Below are 18,573 nucleotides of genomic sequence, written 5' to 3'. Positions count from 1 at the left end.
GCTCAAATGAGCACTTCAAAAAAAAAAAGAATAATCAATGAAAGTTGTGGTATATTGAATTACAAGCTAGTCTTTGAAGCTAGTTAGCACGGGCGTTACAGCGGAGTGATGGGTGATGAAGTGCAAAGGCCAGAGCACCATGGAGCCCACAAGCAAGGCGGCACATTCGCGTTCTCCTATACACAGAAAACGCAGAGCCCCTTCTACTTCTCCATCTCTTTGCAAAAGCGCAAAGCGATCTCAAGGTTCCCCAATGTCCCTCTCGGGTACTCTCTCTCTCTCTCTCTCTCTCTCTCTCTCTCTTGTGGGTTCTGTGTGTTTTCTCTTCTACTTTCGGCTTCAGTACCACAAGAAGCTCCATGCAATACAATTGAGCACATTTCCATGCAATATAGTTGAGCACATTTCCCTTTACAGTTGAGCACATTTCCCTTTGATGTGTGCAGGCCGATGGAAAGCTCCGAAGGTCGTGATCCCCATGCAGGAAAAATTCTATACAACTTTGGTAGAGTTCAATGCTGCTTATGGCCTTTCCATGGAGGGTTTAGATCCCAAAATGGTTAGGTGGGAGCAGGTCACTGATGCTGAATGGTTCAGTGTGTTCAAACAAACAAAGGATCCCAGCTAGTACCGGATCAAATGCAGCACCATCCACACCGAAATGTATGAGTCGATGATGAAACTGCACTACAATGTATACCAGAAGGCCCCAATCAACATTGAAATTTCCTCTGCATTTGCAAAGGGTTTCGTGAAAGAATTCAGTCCTACCGTGATTGCAAGCGAGACAGCCATTAGGTTCAATTGGGCCGAGTTTGCAGTGCAGTACTTGCAGGATATTCGAGAGAAGGGCTATTATGAGGGCCATGTCAACAAGTGGAGACTACGCAATCTTCAGCTTCCAGCTTCAAAAATTGAGGATGAGTCTGCTGACATCTGCGAGGAAAACATGGCATTGGCAGGAAAGAGTACTGCAAAATCTACCAAGGCCACACTTCAGCCTCATCAAGATAGTCGACAGGAGATGGAAGCTTCTTCATTTTGTGGGTTGGAGGAATGGCAATGCATGAAGGCAGCTGTCCTTCAAATGAAAACACAGCTACATTATGAGAAACAGAATCTAAACAAAGTGTAAGAGGGCCTGGAACTTGCTAGGGCTTTGAATGCAAAAAATGCGAAGGTCACTTCTATTGTCACGGCCATGAGACAGAGGTTGCAAGCAGCTGAGATGGAGTTGCAGGCTCTATTGCAAAGCAATGATGTGGATGCCCGGTGAAAGATGGAGCTTGAAGTCAGAATAGAGACAACCATAGAGGCAACCAAAGACACCATAGAGGCTATGGGGTTTCCTCTTCGTGAAGATGACCCCATAGATAGTGACATAGACATAACCTGTAAACTGGTAAGTGTCTGTAAGTTTCATCTCTGCACTTTATGTTTGGTACATGTGCTCAGGTAACTCATGTACTTACCATGCTCTTTTTGTCTTGGTTTTGTAGGTTGAGGTGGAAATTGCAAAATCCAAGGTGCAGAACTCTGAAAACCAACTTGAACTTCTGATGCACATGCAGTCCAAGCTGCAGGGCTCGTTTCTCCAAACTGCCCTAACTAATCTAGCCCTTGCTAGTTTTATGAAGGATAGAGAGGTGCAAGACAGCATCGGAACAAACCTGTGTACTAGCTGTGGTCTGCCCCTTGAGGTCCAACCATTCCTTGGAATGGTCAAGCTCCCTTGTGAGCATAATTATCACCTTCTGTGCTTTGCTGCTACATGCTCCCTTGGGACCGTATGTAGGGCTCCCTTCTGCAAAAAAAGCATACCTACCACATGGTTGTGCAACCTTGCAACACAACGATATCCAACCACACCAGAGATTGGTAAGAAACCATACTTGAATGTATGCTTGCATACAGGACATACAGTCTGCAAGCTTGATCATATTGGGAATAAAAGGTGTGCTAGTTAGCATAATGAATATGCTAATTAGCATGCCAGGTATGCTAGTTATCATACTAGATATGCTAGTTAGCATATACAGTATGATAGTTAGCATATTGCATATGCTAATTAACATATCCAGTATACTAGTTAGCGTACTAGATATGCTAGTAGGATGCTAACTAGCATATATCGTATATGCTAGTTAGCATACCTTGCATGCTAACTAGCATCCTCGTTAGCATACTCTGTATGCTAACTAGAATCCTAGTAAGCATACCCTGTATACTAACTAGCATAGCATATATGCTAGTTAGCATACCCAATACGCTAACAAGCATACCGGATATGCTAATTAGCATATCAAGTAGGCCTACTAGCATATCCAGTATGCTAACTAGCATACGGGATGCTAACTAGCATACGGGATATGTTAACTAGCATGCTAACTAGCATACCGGATATGCTAAAAAGCGTATCCAGAATGCTAATAAACACAACGGATATGCTAGTTAGGATATTAGATACGCTAACTAGCATACAAGATACGCTAATTAGCGTAACCAGTATGCTAACTAGCACAGTGGATATGCTAGTTGGATGAGTTGATGCTAATTAGCATATCCAATATGCAGTAAGCATATTGGGTATGCTTATTAGCATACCGGAGTTAGCATATTGAATGCTAATTAGCATATCCAGTATGCTAGTTAGCATATTGGATTGCTATCTGAAATGCTAATTAGCATACAGGATATGCTAATTAGCATACAAGATATGCTAATTAGCATATCCTGTATGCTAACTAGCATGCTGGTTATGCTAACTAGCATACTGAATATGCTAGTTAGCATACTGAATATGCTAGTTAGCATACTTGATATGCTATTAAGCATGTTGGATATGCTAATTACCAATTTTTATATGCTAGTAAGAATTTTGGAGCATATTGGATTAGCTTAGAGGTTATAAGGTCCACTAGTTAGCATACTAGGTATGCTAGTTAGCATATTGGATATGCTTATTAGCATACCGGATATGCTAGCTGGAATGATAGTTAGCATACATGATATACTAATTAGCATATCCAGTATGCTGGTTAGTATACTAGATATGCTAATTAGCATATACTGTGCTCTAATAAGCACATAGAAGCTTTTGGGTACACTTGAATTGCTTAGAGATTATAAGGTTTACTAGTTAGCATACCTCGTATGCTTGTTAGCATACTTGATATTCTAGTTAGCATATATGATTATGCTAGCTAGCATACACGGGAATGCTAATTAGCATTGGCCTAGCTGCACACATAGTTAGCATATGAAACATACTATGTTGCATACATGACATGCTTATAAAGGGTGTAATCAAAGATTTTTTTGTTGCAGGCCTCTCAAAGCCCCTACATGATGTGGGCAGTGTGCATGACACCAAAGGTAAGGGAAAGGCTGTAAACTGAGAACCCTTCGACTGAGAAGGGTGGTGAGCTAGATACAATGAATGAAGGAGTAGATGCGGGATCCCAGCAAATGCAAAGTGCAAGCATGAAAACAACAGAGGAAGGCGGTGACATGAGCAGTAAATCAGAAGAAGATGATTTTTTTGTCATGGTTCCTCATGCGCGTGCCATGCCTTGCAACTGACACAATAAAAACTTCTCAGCAGACAATGGCTAGTGCCAGTGCATCAGGGGAAACATTGAAGACTAATAGCATAGAGGACCCGCACGAAGTTGGTGATAACAGCCCTCTCGAGGGTTTTTTGTGAAAGGCTAAGGCAAAGAGAAAAGTGGGCCCGGAAGAGGTACCTGAAGAAACTGCAAGCAACGGCTGTGGTTTCCCAAAGAAGATGGAGGACAAAGCTGAAAGCACCAAAGGTGAAAAGAAAGCCACCCGCTCAAGAGCTTGCAAAAAACTGTGTTAAGACCTTTCCTTTTTTGCCCAGATTCTGTACTGTAAGCAGGCAACTGTCACTGTGTAGTTGTTTAGCCTTTACTTAGTGTTCCCATACCTATGCCCTTCACTCTTATGGCTATGCCATTTTGAAAACCTAATGCCTCTTGTGGCTGTCATGTATTTTTTTTATTTTCCCGGTGAAAATGTCTTTGTGTAATATAATGTTGAGCAGCAGTCCATTATAATTTTCTGCCAATCTATGAACTTCTTCACTTCGTATCGCTGTTTCTTTGCAGAGGAAGAGAAACTGGCATTAATTGCCTTGCCTGATGTAAATGCTGCCATGCAATGGTAGAAATTACGGAAATGGCGAGTCCACAAAGCCAAGCAGATAAGGAGACAAAAATTGGAGATTGAAAAGTGGCTCGAACGATATTCATAGCATGCCCGTAGAATTTTTGAGCGCCTAAATTATGTTCACCCATCAGGGGAGGTTATATATGCTGAATGGTATCCTCTTCCAGACCCAATATGGGTGCCTAAGCGACTGTGTGATAAAAAAAGGGCTCTTTTACTAGATCTCAACGGTCTTTTGCTGAGGGTGGTAGAGACTCGCTTCGGCGAAAAGTCCCCTGCATATGCAGATAAAATGTTAAAATACAATGTAGAGGATACGCAGGTGTTCTGTCGCTCGCAAGGACAGCCACATGTTTTTGGACTGGTGTCTTCAGTTCTTTAGTGTGTATATTTGGAGCACAAGCATGCATCGTAAAGTCATGAATATTTGCAGGGTTGTTTTTAAATTGCAGGTGCCAAGGATTGCCGTTTTTTTTTTCGCAAGAGCACTGTAGTCCACAACTCGGGCAGATCTTGAATAAACCTGTTGTTTATGAAAGATTTAGCCTTGTTTTGGAAATACAATCCGACGTACAATGCCCAAAACACGCACTTGATTGATGATAGCCTCTACAAAGTGTTTCAGAATCCAGCACAAGATTGGCTCGTTACTCCGAAGCTAGAGGACCAGAGTGCTGTGAGGAGAGACAACAGTTTCCTATAGAAACTTTGAAAGACTGGCTTTTTCTTTGGCTGCAGTACGATGATTGGGCAGCATATGTGGCTGACAATTTCTTTGATACAGGCTCTGATAACTTCTCTGATGTAGTCATCATATAGTTGGTAGAGGCTGAGAGACAAGCAGAGCTTCATCTCGCAAACAAAAGGAAGATTAACTAGAAGCAGAGAGAGAGGAGAAAGCTAGGCTGGAGAGGGAAAGAAAAGAAAAGGAACAGCAGAGAGGCGACCTAGAAGCAGAGAGAAAGGAAAAAGCAGAGGAAAAGGAGAAAGCAGAGAAAAAGGAGGGAGCAAAAAAGCCCGATCACTACAAACGCCCTCTGAGGAGGGCTAAAGATTTTTTGGCGGGTGTGACTCATTGTAAAATTAAACCCTATGTAATGTTATCTGATGAGATAATCTTTTCAACAGTTGCCTCCTATTATTCCATTTTTATGTGTTACAGAATTATGTATTGGGTTTTTTGTTAGGTAGCACACACTATAAGGTAGCAAGTATACAGTTAGCATATACTGTGGTAGTTAGCATACACTATATGCTAGTTAGCATAATCCTGTATGCTAGTTAGCACACTATATAGCAGCTAGTTAGTATACAGTTAGCATATACTGTGCTTGTTAGCATACAGTATATGCTAGTTAGCATATACTGTATATGCTAGTCAGCATATACTGTTTGCACACAGTATATGCTAACTAGCATATACTGTATGCTAGTTAGCATACGCTTTATGCTAGTTAGCACACACTATGTAGAAGCTTGTTAGTAAACAATTATCATATACTGTGGTAGTTAGCATACAATATATGCTAGTTAGCATATACTATATGCTAGTAGGCACATGCTATATAGTAGCTAGTGAGTATACAGTTAGCATATACTGTGCTAGTTAGCATACCCTATATGCTAGTTAGCATACACTATATGCTAGTTGGCATATACTGTATGCTAGTTAGCATACGCTATATGCTAGTAAGCACACAATATAAATTAGGTAGTTAGTATACAGTTAACATGTACTGTGCGAGTTAGCATACAGTATATGCTAGTTAGCCTATACTATATACTAGTTAGCATACTATATATGCTAGTTAGCATACACTGTATGCTAGTTAGCATACGCTTTATGCTAGCTAGCATACACTTTGTAGAAGCTTGTTAGTCAGCATATACTATATATGCTAGTCAGCATATATTGTTTGTTGCTAGTTAGCATATACTGTTTGCTAGTTAGCATATAGTATATGCTAACTAGCATATACTGTATGCTAGTTAGCACACACTATGTAGAAGCTTGTTAGTAAACAATTATCATATATTGCGGTAGTTAGCATACACTATATGCTAGTTAGCATATACTGTATGCTAGTAAGCACACACTATATAGTAGCTAGTGTGCATACAGTTAGCATATACTGTGCTAGTTAGCATACACTATATGCTAGTTGGCATATACTGTATGCTAGTTAGCATACGCTATATGCTAGTAAGCACACAATATAGATTAGGTAGTTAGTATACAATTAACATATACTGTGCGAGTTAGCATATAGTATATGCTAGTTAGCCTATACTATATACTAGTTAGCATACTTTATATGCTAGTTAGGATACACTGTATGCTAGTTAGCATACGCTTTATGCTAGCTAGCACACACTTTGTAGAAGCTTGTTAGTACACAATTAGCATATACTGTGGTAGTAGTAAGCATACACAAGATACAAAATAGAATAAAAGACCATGACGCTCATGTCAAAAACGGAATGGCATGCTGTTATAGATTGCTTCATAATCTTCGGGGGTGATTGTGTACATTTGCCTTCTCTTTTGCATGTGTTTCATGGGTATCTTGATATACAATGTACAAGATTTGAAAGTATGTGAACAACAGGTTGATTGTAGTCTAGTTTGAAGGTGTATGCATCCACTTGCTTGTAATACAGCCCTTGCACGACATAAGAGCCTTTGTCAATTACATTGTTTCACTCATCAATGTAACCCTGTTTTGCCTTTTCTTTTACTGCAATGCACTTTACCAAGTAAAAGTCTACATTCTCATCATTGGTTGTAGCATCTGGATTCACTGCAAAAGTGTCACCAACACACAAAGCACTACTTAATGCATCATGGTGGCCTTCATACACGAATTTTTCATATCCAATGATTTGTCCTTCAAGGGCATCATCAGTCGGAGTGTCTTCTTCATCCTCAACTTCATCAGACAATGGCATCAGAATGTGATAATCCCAAGGCTGCACATGAGATTTGTTAGTGCAGCGATTCCAACTATGGTTCATGCATGCATCACAAAAGCATGCCAATAGTCTTGTGGCAATGGCAGCTGCATCCTGCCGGTTGTCACCGCGAAAAGAATGCAAGGTGCGAGACTTCTCAACCGTGGCACAATTCCATTTAACCTCCCTGTTTACATCACCTACTTTGATCTCCCAAAACACACGGGCACAGTCCCTTTCTTTTAGAGGATATGATGTAGCTGCTCCCTTTGATAGGTTGGCTTGGCAATAGGCAACCACATCTGCACCACACTTTAAAGTGGCCCCATTAGGCTTCAGCTGTTCATGTGTCAACGATCTTTTAACAACTGCGCCTGCACCGTCATGCTCTCCCTTGCCATGTCCCGATCCAAAGAAGAACTAGCTCATCTCCATTTCCTGTCAGTCCAGCATACCTTGCAACAAAATAGAAAGGCCTAGCAGCCTTAAACTGTTAGGCAGCACCATCTGACCAGACCCAGTGACGTTTTGGAGTGACACCTTCTCTCTGTAACTAGCCACAATGCAGCATAAAATAATGTTGGACAAACAATGTGTCATGCACTTTGTCATCTGATATGAAGAAGTGGAGTTTCTTGACTACTTCCCCTTCCCTGCGGTAGTATGTTATGTGCACAAAAATAGTTACTTGACTTGAGTGCCAATGCATGGATTGAATCTCATTTTGCTCCTTGAATGCATAGTTTTCTGCAAAGTCTACAACCGACACAACCACATCGTCAAAGGAAATCTAAGAATACAATCCTTGAACTGTTGTGCTTGCCATCGAGCGATATAGTTATGTTTGATAAAAACCTTCAGCTTGGTCTGTAAGAGTTGAAGAAACTCCCAGCACTACATTTCTTTAGTCACAAGATCTTTTCTCTTTTTTTTTGTCTCCATGCTTATCTGTTGCCTCCAGATATGTAAACAATTTTACAAAGATATTCTTACCTGGGCTTTGTGTCTCTAAGCAGCATGTTTCTAGCTTTTTCACACCACATTTCTTACATTCGCCCATCAAACACTCACTATTGTGGTAACCAGCATCTATCTGCTTCGGGCAGAGAGCTGACTCCCATAGATGTGTGACACCTTTGAAAGTTTGACATAAAGCCATGCAACCCCTGCTAGTTTCATCACCTCTGACGCAAACGCTGCATGTACATCTGCATTGGGCTCCATGCAGCCCGAATGACTGAGACCGCATATGGTTAAGTGTGTCCTTTAAAAAGGACATCTGCACATGATATTCGCAGTAGCATGTGTATCTATCTTTCAGTCGCCGTACAAAAAATGGCTTCATCATCTCAAACATTCTCATACCTATTTTGCAATCTGGATGCTTTTCTTTGAATCTGTAGAAGAGCTCAACCTGCAATTATGAGAGTTAGAAGGCGGTTATTATGCTAGTTATGCTAATTAGTATATAGGCCATGCACAGAAGCATACTATATGTAACCAGCACTTACAGTATGCTAACTAGCACTTACAGTATGCTTCCATGCATGTGCAGTATGTTAACTAGCACTTACAGTATGCTTCCATGCATGTGCAGTATGTTAACTAGCACTCACAGTATGCTAACTAACACTTGCAGAATGCTAACTAGCACTGACAATATGTTAACTAACACATTCAATAGGCTAATTGGTACATTCAGTATGCTAAGTAGCACATTCAATTAGCTAATTGGTACATTCAGTGTGCTAACTAGCACAAACAGTGCTAACTAGCACAAATAGTATGCTAACAAGCACATTCAGTATGCTAACTAGCACATTCAGTATGCTAAGTAGCACTTAAAGTATGCTAACCAGCACTTAAAGTATGCTAATTAGCACTCACAGTATGCTAATAAGCACATACAGAGTGCTAACTATCACTAATCATATGCTAACTAACTTACAGTATGCTAAGATGCACCTACATTATGCTAACTAGCACCTTGAGTATGCTAACTAGCACTTAGAATATGCTAACTAGCACTTAGAGTATGCTAACTAGCACTTACAGTATGCTAATCAGCACCTACCATATGCGAACTAGCACTCACAGCATGCTTACTAGCATTTACATGCTAACTAGCATGTAGAGTGTGCTAATCAGCACATAGAGTATGCTAACTAGCATACATAGTCTGCTAACTAGCATTTACAGTGTTCCTCCAGGTATGGCTTGTATACTAACTAGCATGTAGAGTGTGCTAATTAGCACATAGAGTATGCTAACTAGCATACACAGTCTGCTAACTAGCATTTATAGTGTGCCTCTAGGTATGGCTTGTATACTAATTAGCATTACTAATATGATAAATAATGCACTCTGTAAGGTGATCAACATATTGAAGATTTGAACTAGCATATACAGTATAGCATGTTCTAGCATGTAGAGTGTGCTAATTAGCACATAGAGTATGCTAACTAGCATTTACAGTGTGCCTCCAGGTATGGCTTGTATACTAATTAGCATTACTAATATGATAAATAACACACTATGTAAGGTGATCAACATATTGAAGATTTGAACTAACATATACAGTATAGCATGTTCTAGCTAGAATAAACCATAAACAACCACGGTGTAAATAACAACCAGTATGCTAACTGTAAAGTTTCACATGCTTTTTAGTGTACTCGAATAATAGTGCTTTGGTTAGATCAATTACCCGAGGTTCATCAAGGAGGTGTACAGGGTGCTTTATGTAAATTTTTCTCCCCATCCTCTTCGACAAACATCTTTTTTGTTAGGGGATACACGTGTCTCATCCCTCCAAAATGTGTAAACCAGCTCTTTCATTTCATCTGTGATTGTACTACGACGGGCCTGTTTTTGACATGCAGCCAATGAAAACATTCCACCGTCAACATTCGATGTCACCCGCAATTTAGCCTTGCACAAGGATCGATGCGAAACTTTAAGGAGTCTCGAGACTTTTGACATTTGCATGTTCTCCTTTGAATTCAACATCATGGACAATGCTGTATGCTTCAAATACAACTCCTCATTACAGCTTGGCTGCTTTACAACAAGCGCCAAGGTGTTACGAACATTGCACATGATTGCACTTTAAATAGTAGACTCCTCTGGACACACTGCTTGCACGACAGGATGATGAGATACTAGATTCCAAATTTCTTGCTTGTCTTCTGTACTAATTCCTTTAGTCCTCCTCTTGAACAGTGCCACAATCTCAAACGAGATTTTCTTCTTCTTTCCTCCTCAAAGGCAAGCTCTCGAACCTGAACCTGATTAAGTTTTTTCTTCTCTCGTTGTTTCCTCTTTCTTTGTCTCTCATAATCCCTAATGGCAGTACAAGTTGGGTCCTCCAAGTTCGGATTCATTGTCTGTAAAGGATCCCTTCTACTACCTTCATCTGCTGTCCTTAAACGCGCAAGTAAACCTACCAGATCAGATTGCAAGGTATGGTTCGCCATAACTCTATGAGATGGGGAGGAAGTGGGCTACACGGAGAGAATGCAAGGCAAAGGGAGAGGGTGAGACTATTTGAGCAGCATCACAGAGAGAGAGAGCTTGGCTTACACAGATCATGGAGAACCAAGAGAGAGAGAGAGCGAGAGAGAGAGAGAGAGAGAGCTTGGCTTACACAGATCATGGAGAACCTCGAGAGAGCGAGAGAGAGAGAGAGAGACACAGAGACAGAAAGATAGATAGATAGAGAGAGAGAGAGAGAGAGAGAGAGAGAGCGCTCATCCACTACACCATGACTTCAGTAACTGAAAAGATGCTACATTTGAATTTGGCACCGAGTAAATTTAACATTAATTATGGAAAGTTTATTTCAAAATGGACATATTCTTGGCTCTTGAATGTATGCTTAACAAGCACTACTAACTAGCATTGTCCAGGATAGCATTTTTTGTGCACGTTAACATTTTTTTGTGCACGTTAACATGCTTCTACCGATCTTCTAATTTCTCTACATGTATACATGTAGAATAATGTTCTCTTGCTGGTTTGGACAAGGTGGGGGGTTCTCAATTTGAAGAAAACCCAACCCCAGAGGTGCGACACAAGAGTGAGGCAGAGTCAACATTGGATGATCAATATGTCGAGTCACTTAGGGAGATAAGCGAAGCGGCAAAGAATCTTGGAGGAACCCCCTCCCCAAAAACCCGTGAAGCCATCCCCAAAGTGCCTACGATCCACCCCAAAATGACTAGGTGATGAAGAATTTGAATGTCCCCTTAATCCATGGCAAGAAAAAGAAAAATTGTGCTACAAAGCAAAAGTTGTATTCTTAATGATGGTATTGTGCATTGTCATATGCCATGCATTTCCCTTTTGTAGCCACCATCTTTAACAACTTTTTGTTATGGCTTTCCTATTCTTGCAAGTGTCTATATTCATTGTTGCAACTTCGTGTTATGGCTTTCCTATTCTTGCAAGTGTCTATATTCATTTTTTTAAATGAATGTTCTTTTGTTTCTCCAACTGCTACATGCCATGGATTTTCCTTTTATAGCCATCATCAATGGAAATGAACAACTTCTTGTGATGGTTGTTCCTATTCTTGCAATATTTGCCATGCATGTGCATGAACGAATAATATGTTGCAGGTAATGAAAAACTAAGTAGCAACCAGAGGCTATGAGGAAAACAAAGATGGATCCGCACTGTTGACGATGGTACAAGGAGCCAACCATACAGTGATGCTACTTTCGTGGATGTTTCTAGTGATGAAGGTAGTAAAGAAACATCATAGGTTCCAGAGAATGTCACTGTGGTAGAGGCCAATGCTAGTGTTTAGGAGAATGCCCCTGTGGGGAGGAGGCTGTTAATATAGACACAGATGTGGATGTCACTGTGGGGAGGAGGCTGTTAATATAGACACAGATGTGGATGTCACTGTGGAAAATGCCAGCATTCAAGAGAATGTCAATGTCAGTGTGGAGGAGGATAATAGCCATCGTGGTGTCGATGCCAACATTGAGGACAATGTCACTATGGAACAATACAATGCCAGTGTGGAGGAGGCTGTTAACATGGACACATAAAACCAAAACTTTCGATGAATTTGGGGATTATTGCTAGTATTGTAGGCATACGAGCTACTTGCACCATGAGACCATAGTTTTCGTTAAGAAAGCTATAACGTCAGCAGCATTTTGAAGAACTATACCATCAGACTTGAGTTGTTCATATGTTAATGTCCTCTTCACTACTGCACCACCAGCACCGTCATGTTCTCCCTTGCCACCATGGTTTGAAGCAAAAAAAATTCCAAGACATCTCCACACCTATCAATTTGTAAAAACGACCAACAAAATAGAATGGTCGGGCAACTTTAAACTATGAAGCCGCACCATCAGACCACACCCATTGCTTTCAAAATTTCAAACCCTAGTCTTCAAGCAATTGATTATGAAGTTGGAAGCAATGTTGCACAAAGAGAGTATCGTGCTTCTTATCATCAAGAGATATAGAAATACATCTCCTTGATTATGCTTTGGTTGTTTCTTGTACTACACCTATATGTAATGTGAACAAGGATTGTGCATTGATCTGAGTGCCAATGTATGGACTGTATTTCATTTTGCTATTTGAATGAGTAGTTCTCAACAAAGTCTATTACAGATACTATGACATCTGTAGGGAAATTCTTGAGACACTCCTTGTACTGATCAGCTTGCCATCTGTACCTGAAGTTATGCTTAATGAACTTTGATGTGTGGTGTTTCAGCATCACTAATAACTCTTTGATAACAACTTGCTTGATGGATAACACTTTTCGTTGTCTAGTTACATCATGTCTATTTTGAACTTGAATATCCTCAAAGACCTGAACAGTGACTGTCTTTGTTGTCTCCTTTTCTTCATGTGGACACAAGCATAGCTTTTTAACACCGCATTTATTGCATTGCCCCATGATACATCTGAACTGATGGTATGTGGAATCCTCCTTCTTTTTGCATAAACAAGATTCCCACAGTTCTGTAATTCCAGACTATGTGGGTTGACAGTAGTGTACTTATGGATATGTACTCATGGAGCAGCTGCTACGTTAATGTAGCCAAAAGAATAGTAAGCAATAAGCTTAGCAAAATATAATGGCTATTTAAGATCCTTGGGAGTTGCCATATGCATTACTCCCTTGTTTTTGTATGTGTTTTTTTTTTTTTACTACCACTTTGCAAGCAATAGGTTCTTGTGGCTATTCTCCTTTTTGAGAGAATAGGTTCTTATGTCTGCCGCATAGCTTCTACACTTACACTTCATATCCAGAGAGGTGAAAAGAGCATTGTGAGTTTTTCTTGGTTGCGCTCATAAGTCTCTGTTGTTGGAGACGTGGGAATTGATTCTTGAATTTTTGGCTCAAATGTTGTCAAGGTAGTAGATAATACTGCTGGTTGGTTACCATTGGGGTTGCTTGAACACACAAGCTCTTGTGTAGGTGTTGAATGCACGAGAGTGGTTGAGTAACTTGTTTGGTGTTCCTTGGGCCTCCATTCTTATCGAACTTTAGGTGAAGCTGTTGGGGTTGAAGTCGGTGGTGAGGCCTTCTTCACGTTGTTTGATTTTGGAAACCATATGATGGGATTGCCATCATAGTATCCTTGTTGTTGAAGCACATGCATAGGCACCCATCTTTGATGAACATTATAAATTGGTGGCTGCTGCGTTTGGTGTGCTGAGGTTTCCTTCTTTGTGCAAGCTTAGGGGGCTTTGTGATGCGCTTGGGAATCCAAGCTTTGGTGTTACTTTGGTAATACCCTTGTGCTTGCAGTAATCTTTTTGGTACCCACACTTGTTGACTTAATGGAGTTCTTTGAGAAACTCGCATAGCCTTTTATGGATGGTGTTGTGGAGTACTTTTATTTTCCCTTGGCCTCTGAGTGCCACGTTGAGGAAGAGGCATTGACTATCGAGGCACCCAAATTTTATTGTAGCCTTGAGCTATAAGTGTTGTGGAGTACTTTTATTTTCCCTTGGCCTCTGAGTGCCACGTTGAGGAAGAGGCATTGACTATCGAGGCACCCAAATTTGATTGGCGCCTTCCTAGTAGCCTTGAGCTATAAGTAGCTGCTTCTCCACCCACATCTTGATACCATTAAGATACCTTGATCTTGGCGGTCTTGGTGGAGTTTTATTTTTGGTCAATGCAGAAGGTTTGGGGCCCTCCTTCACACTGAGGTTGCAGGTTTGATACTCATGGGCATTGTTGATGATGATGAGGCTAGAGTCTCTTGTGGAGTGGCTGTCAATGATGAGGCTTTCGAGCATGCACTTGTCTCCTTTGGTGAGGTTTGTCGATGAAGAGGCATAGGCTTTGGGGATTTTCCTTGAATTCCTTGTTAGAGATAGATGGTTGCGCGGGGGGAACTTCTTTAAAAATGGCTGTTGATTGCGAGGTTTTGGAATCAAACTTCATTGAAGGTTGGTGAGGATGGAGTTGAAGGAGTAGATGCTTTATCTGAGTCGATCGTTGATGTAGATGGTAGGTCATTATGTAGAGTGGATTCTATGGAAGAGGCTTGTAACCTTTTGCATTTAACATCATAGAAATCCATTAAAGTTGGATCTTATTCCTTACAGTATGGTATTGTCAACTTTTTGTTGTTGACCACCATGATGACTCTATTGCTATAGCAAAGCACAGTGGTGCTTGGGAAACAATAGTCCATTTATGCCCCAAGATCAAATCTACTTCCAACACATACTCAACCACAAAAAACTTGCAAGTAAGGGGGTTAGTTTCAATATACATTGTATGTTCAAAGTACCCCAAAACATGGCATGTTCAAGTCTTGTGTAAAGGGAATTCTTTAAGGATGAGCCGTGATGAGTATTGGTTGACCTAACAAATCCCATAACTCAAGGGTCATGAGATTGTGTTCTTGTGTTGGATAAAGTTGTGCTTGAGCCGTGGTGATTTTATTGGAAAGTTCCAATCCAACCAGGATCCTAGGGATCTTTTCAGTAAGATATGTTGGAAGTTATAGCTCCTCCAAGGTCTCTTCCTTCGGTAATAGCAGTTGTACATTGCCTGCAAGAGTGTTCAAGGTGACTATTTGCATGGATCCATCTATTGAATACAATGATTCACCTATCCAAGTTCCACCAAGGATGACATCATACTCAAGGGAATCTAGGGTAAAATAAAATGTAAATTCGACATCTCCACCGATTGTTTGAGTAGCATAGCTAAAGTAACCTGGAACTTCAATGCTTTGTCCATTGGCTTCTCTTGCAAGACCATTGTCTGTAGGGATAAGTTTAGTTTGTCCCAATGACACCCAAGTGTCTATTATCATGATGTTATGACTAGATCAAGGGCTAATCAATGGGCGTTTGCGCTTGACATCATTGCTTATAGGGAAATCTAACCATACCATGATAGAATCTTCCAAAGGCAACATGGATGTTTCAATTTTTGTGTCAGCTTTAGATCTCGTTTTTGTTTCATATTCCCATTCACTTTTATCCTCTTTTTGGCTGTCAGCTTTTTCAAGAGTACCCAATGTGTACACTGGCACACTTAGCCCTTTGACAATTCTAAATGAGGTATATTGGAAACTTGCAAATCCTCATATTCCTCTTCTATGGAGCTCTTTATGTCTTGGTATAACTCATATTGAGCCCTTAAAGTTGCAAGTGCTGATGTTATGCTGGCTTCACCACATGAGAGAAGAGCATTCCTCCAAATGAGGTTTTGAGAGACCGTTTTAATTTTGTAAGGGAATTATTGAATTCCTCACGTGCTTTCTCAACCGCATAGTTCCTGCAATCTGTCTCGAATGACTCTTCTGTAGAGAGTATGTCTTCCTCTTAAAAGAGGAAGCGGTACTCATCTGGGCTTTGTATTTTGGTTATTTTTTAGGTTTGGCATTATTAGGTTCAATCACAACCGGTGATCATGTAAGACACTAAACCAAGCTAAGCATGCTCTCTTGAGCTTGCTTTTTGCATTCCGCATATGTCATGTGGTCATGATTATCAATTTAGGGTGGTTGGAAGGGTTCTAGTTTCTTGATTGGTCTATTAAGTGCACTGAGTGATGAATCAGAACTTGTTTCATCTTTTGACTTTCTTTGGATCGTCAGTTTTTCATTATGTTTGCCCATGTGACAAGATCGAATTATCTTTTGGGCTTTTGTATCCTGTGTCGCACATATGGGTTTTATGGTTTGTGTGGGGGCTTTCGATGCAGATGCTTCTGCATCATGTATAGTTTTTTGCTCTTTTGGGTTTATGTCCTCCATAGGCTCCTTTTCCCTATCCTTTAATTCAACCTTGGTTTCGATAGTTTGTTGTTCCTAGGTTTAGAAGGTTTTGTTTTCTCTTTTAGGTTTTGCTTTAAAGCATGTTCTTCTACCCATGTTGAGGTATTGTCTTTTCCTTCTTTTTTACTATTTCTTATACCTTGGCTTGTAAGCGTGTAAGCACATTCAAGGGTACTGTGGACAATTGCCCGTTTTGTACACTTAAGATGTTAAGAGTTGTGTTTTGTAAGACAAGTTGCATTGAAACAACTCGTCTTGGAAAATCTTGGAACATGTGATCAATGCGACATCGTTCACACATGGGTTGCAAAGTGTTAGTGACTATGGGCATGGAAGGATTCCAAACTCTGCAGTCTGTCACTTTGTGAGGTCCACGATAATAGAAACACTGAAGTCTTTGATTAACTGCTTCCTAAGTAGTTTCTACCCTTTGGACTGTTTGTATTTGGTGCATGGGAGATGCAGGTTTTGATTTAATTGTTGATGAATTGAGACACTTTGTAGTATCATGATCAAAGGATTTACAATATATGCAGTATAGAAAAACAGGTGCCTTGTGTGCACAATGGGGATTGGGATGGTCATAGTGATTGCACTAAACAAAAGGCATTTCGTTCCTCACTTGCAGAGGCATTAAGGATGGTTGGTTTTGAAGGAGCTCATCTTCTCTAGATGGTTGGTTTTGAAGGAGCTCATCTTCTCTTAGAGATGTCGATTGAAAGCTTTTAAGAAAGGCTGCATAGAATTCAAGGAATGACAATTCCGAGATCGATCTTTCTTTTGCCATTGCTTCACTTGGTTTAGATGAGGAACGTTTCGTAGCATGATCATCTTCCAGCATGTTGTCATCTAAACGTACTGCTTCCTTACAACATTGATCGAATGTTTCCAGATTAGATACAATGATCAAGTTGTGTAAGCTGTTTTTCTTTAAGCCTATCATGAAACATCGCTTCAATTGAAAATCATTTAATTTCTTCCATGACTCACATCGTGAGAAGAGTTTTATCCGAAGGATAAAGTCTCTAATGGATTCATTTGGTTTATGCTCATAGAGTTCTTTTGCTGCACTCCATCGGTCACCTTGTCTGGAAAAGTCATGGATAAAGGCTATTTGCAAGGTTCTGAAGTTGGTCTTGATCACTGGCATCAATGTGATGAACCATTGACTAGACTTTTCCTCTAAGCGTAAATTCAACGCATGTACTTGGTGGGGTAGTTTGGGTTTCCAAAGGCTTCACATCTCTATTCAAACATTTGTATGAATCGAACATGACATGTTGTTCCATTGTATTTGCCCATAATTTTAAAAATTTGTACGGTTGTATTTTTGTATGAGTCTTTGAAGCCATATGTGAGTGCTCTTGTTGGGATACTCATTGAGTCCTTGGGAAATCCCCCTTCCTAGACTAGTCAGTATATCTAAGGTGTGGGAATCCCAGGGGTTGAAAAGGATTGGTACTTATAAGATTGGTGGGAATGTTAGGCAAGGAACCAAAGCCCGATGGGATTGAAGTGACAGGGGTATAAAACCTGATGACTAGACTAGTCAGTATATCTAAGGTGTGGGAATCCAGGGGTTGAAAAGGATTGGTACTTATAAGATTGGTGGGAATGTTAGGCAAGGAACTTAAGCCCGATGGGATTGAAGTGACAGGGGTATAAAACCTGATGACACACTTGTTATAGGCATGGCCAATGGTATTGGGAGGTGCATTTGAAGCATAGATCTCAATGGCGTGAAGATGTCAGCCATTGGGTTCAGTCCTTATGTGATCCCTGGAAATCCGTCTATCGTTGCCATGTCTGATTGCTTAAATGAACCTTAATGAGCAAGCACATGTTTTTTTTTTCTTTTTATATTTTCTCACAGCCCGTTTTATAGCCTCAAGAGGCCTGGCGTTCTCTTCTCATTGGGTCAAAGAGTGTCCGTTTGCCCTAATTAGCTTAAGCGCGATATGCACGTGAATGACTTCTTAGAGATATTTTTTTTTAAAAAGTGCATGCTAGTAACTTTCTAGATGAAAAAGGAGGTCCTAAACCTATTTTCCATCACTGTCTCATGACAAAAAAAAAAGAAAGAATTTTTTACCTATTTTGCAGCACGTTTTTTAGGGTGTTTCAAAAGGAATTTTAACTCTGCAAG

The 18,573-nt window shown here is 40.4% G+C and overlaps 1 pseudogene; it reads left to right on the top strand.

Annotated features, from left to right (window-relative positions):
- Positions 1 to 661: 661 nt before the first annotated feature.
- LOC147605871 (uncharacterized) lies at positions 662 to 3,862 on the top strand (annotated as a pseudogene).
- Positions 3,863 to 18,573: the final 14,711 nt, after the last annotated feature.

The sequence above is a fragment of the Cibotium barometz genome, chromosome 58 (assembly GCF_041138505.1).
Source record: "Cibotium barometz isolate CiBa-2024 chromosome 58, ASM4113850v1, whole genome shotgun sequence".
NCBI classification, from domain to species: domain Eukaryota; kingdom Viridiplantae; phylum Streptophyta; class Polypodiopsida; order Cyatheales; family Cibotiaceae; genus Cibotium; species Cibotium barometz.
The sequence above is the reverse complement of the archived record's forward strand: the minus strand, read 5'-3'. Positions and strand labels throughout refer to the sequence as shown.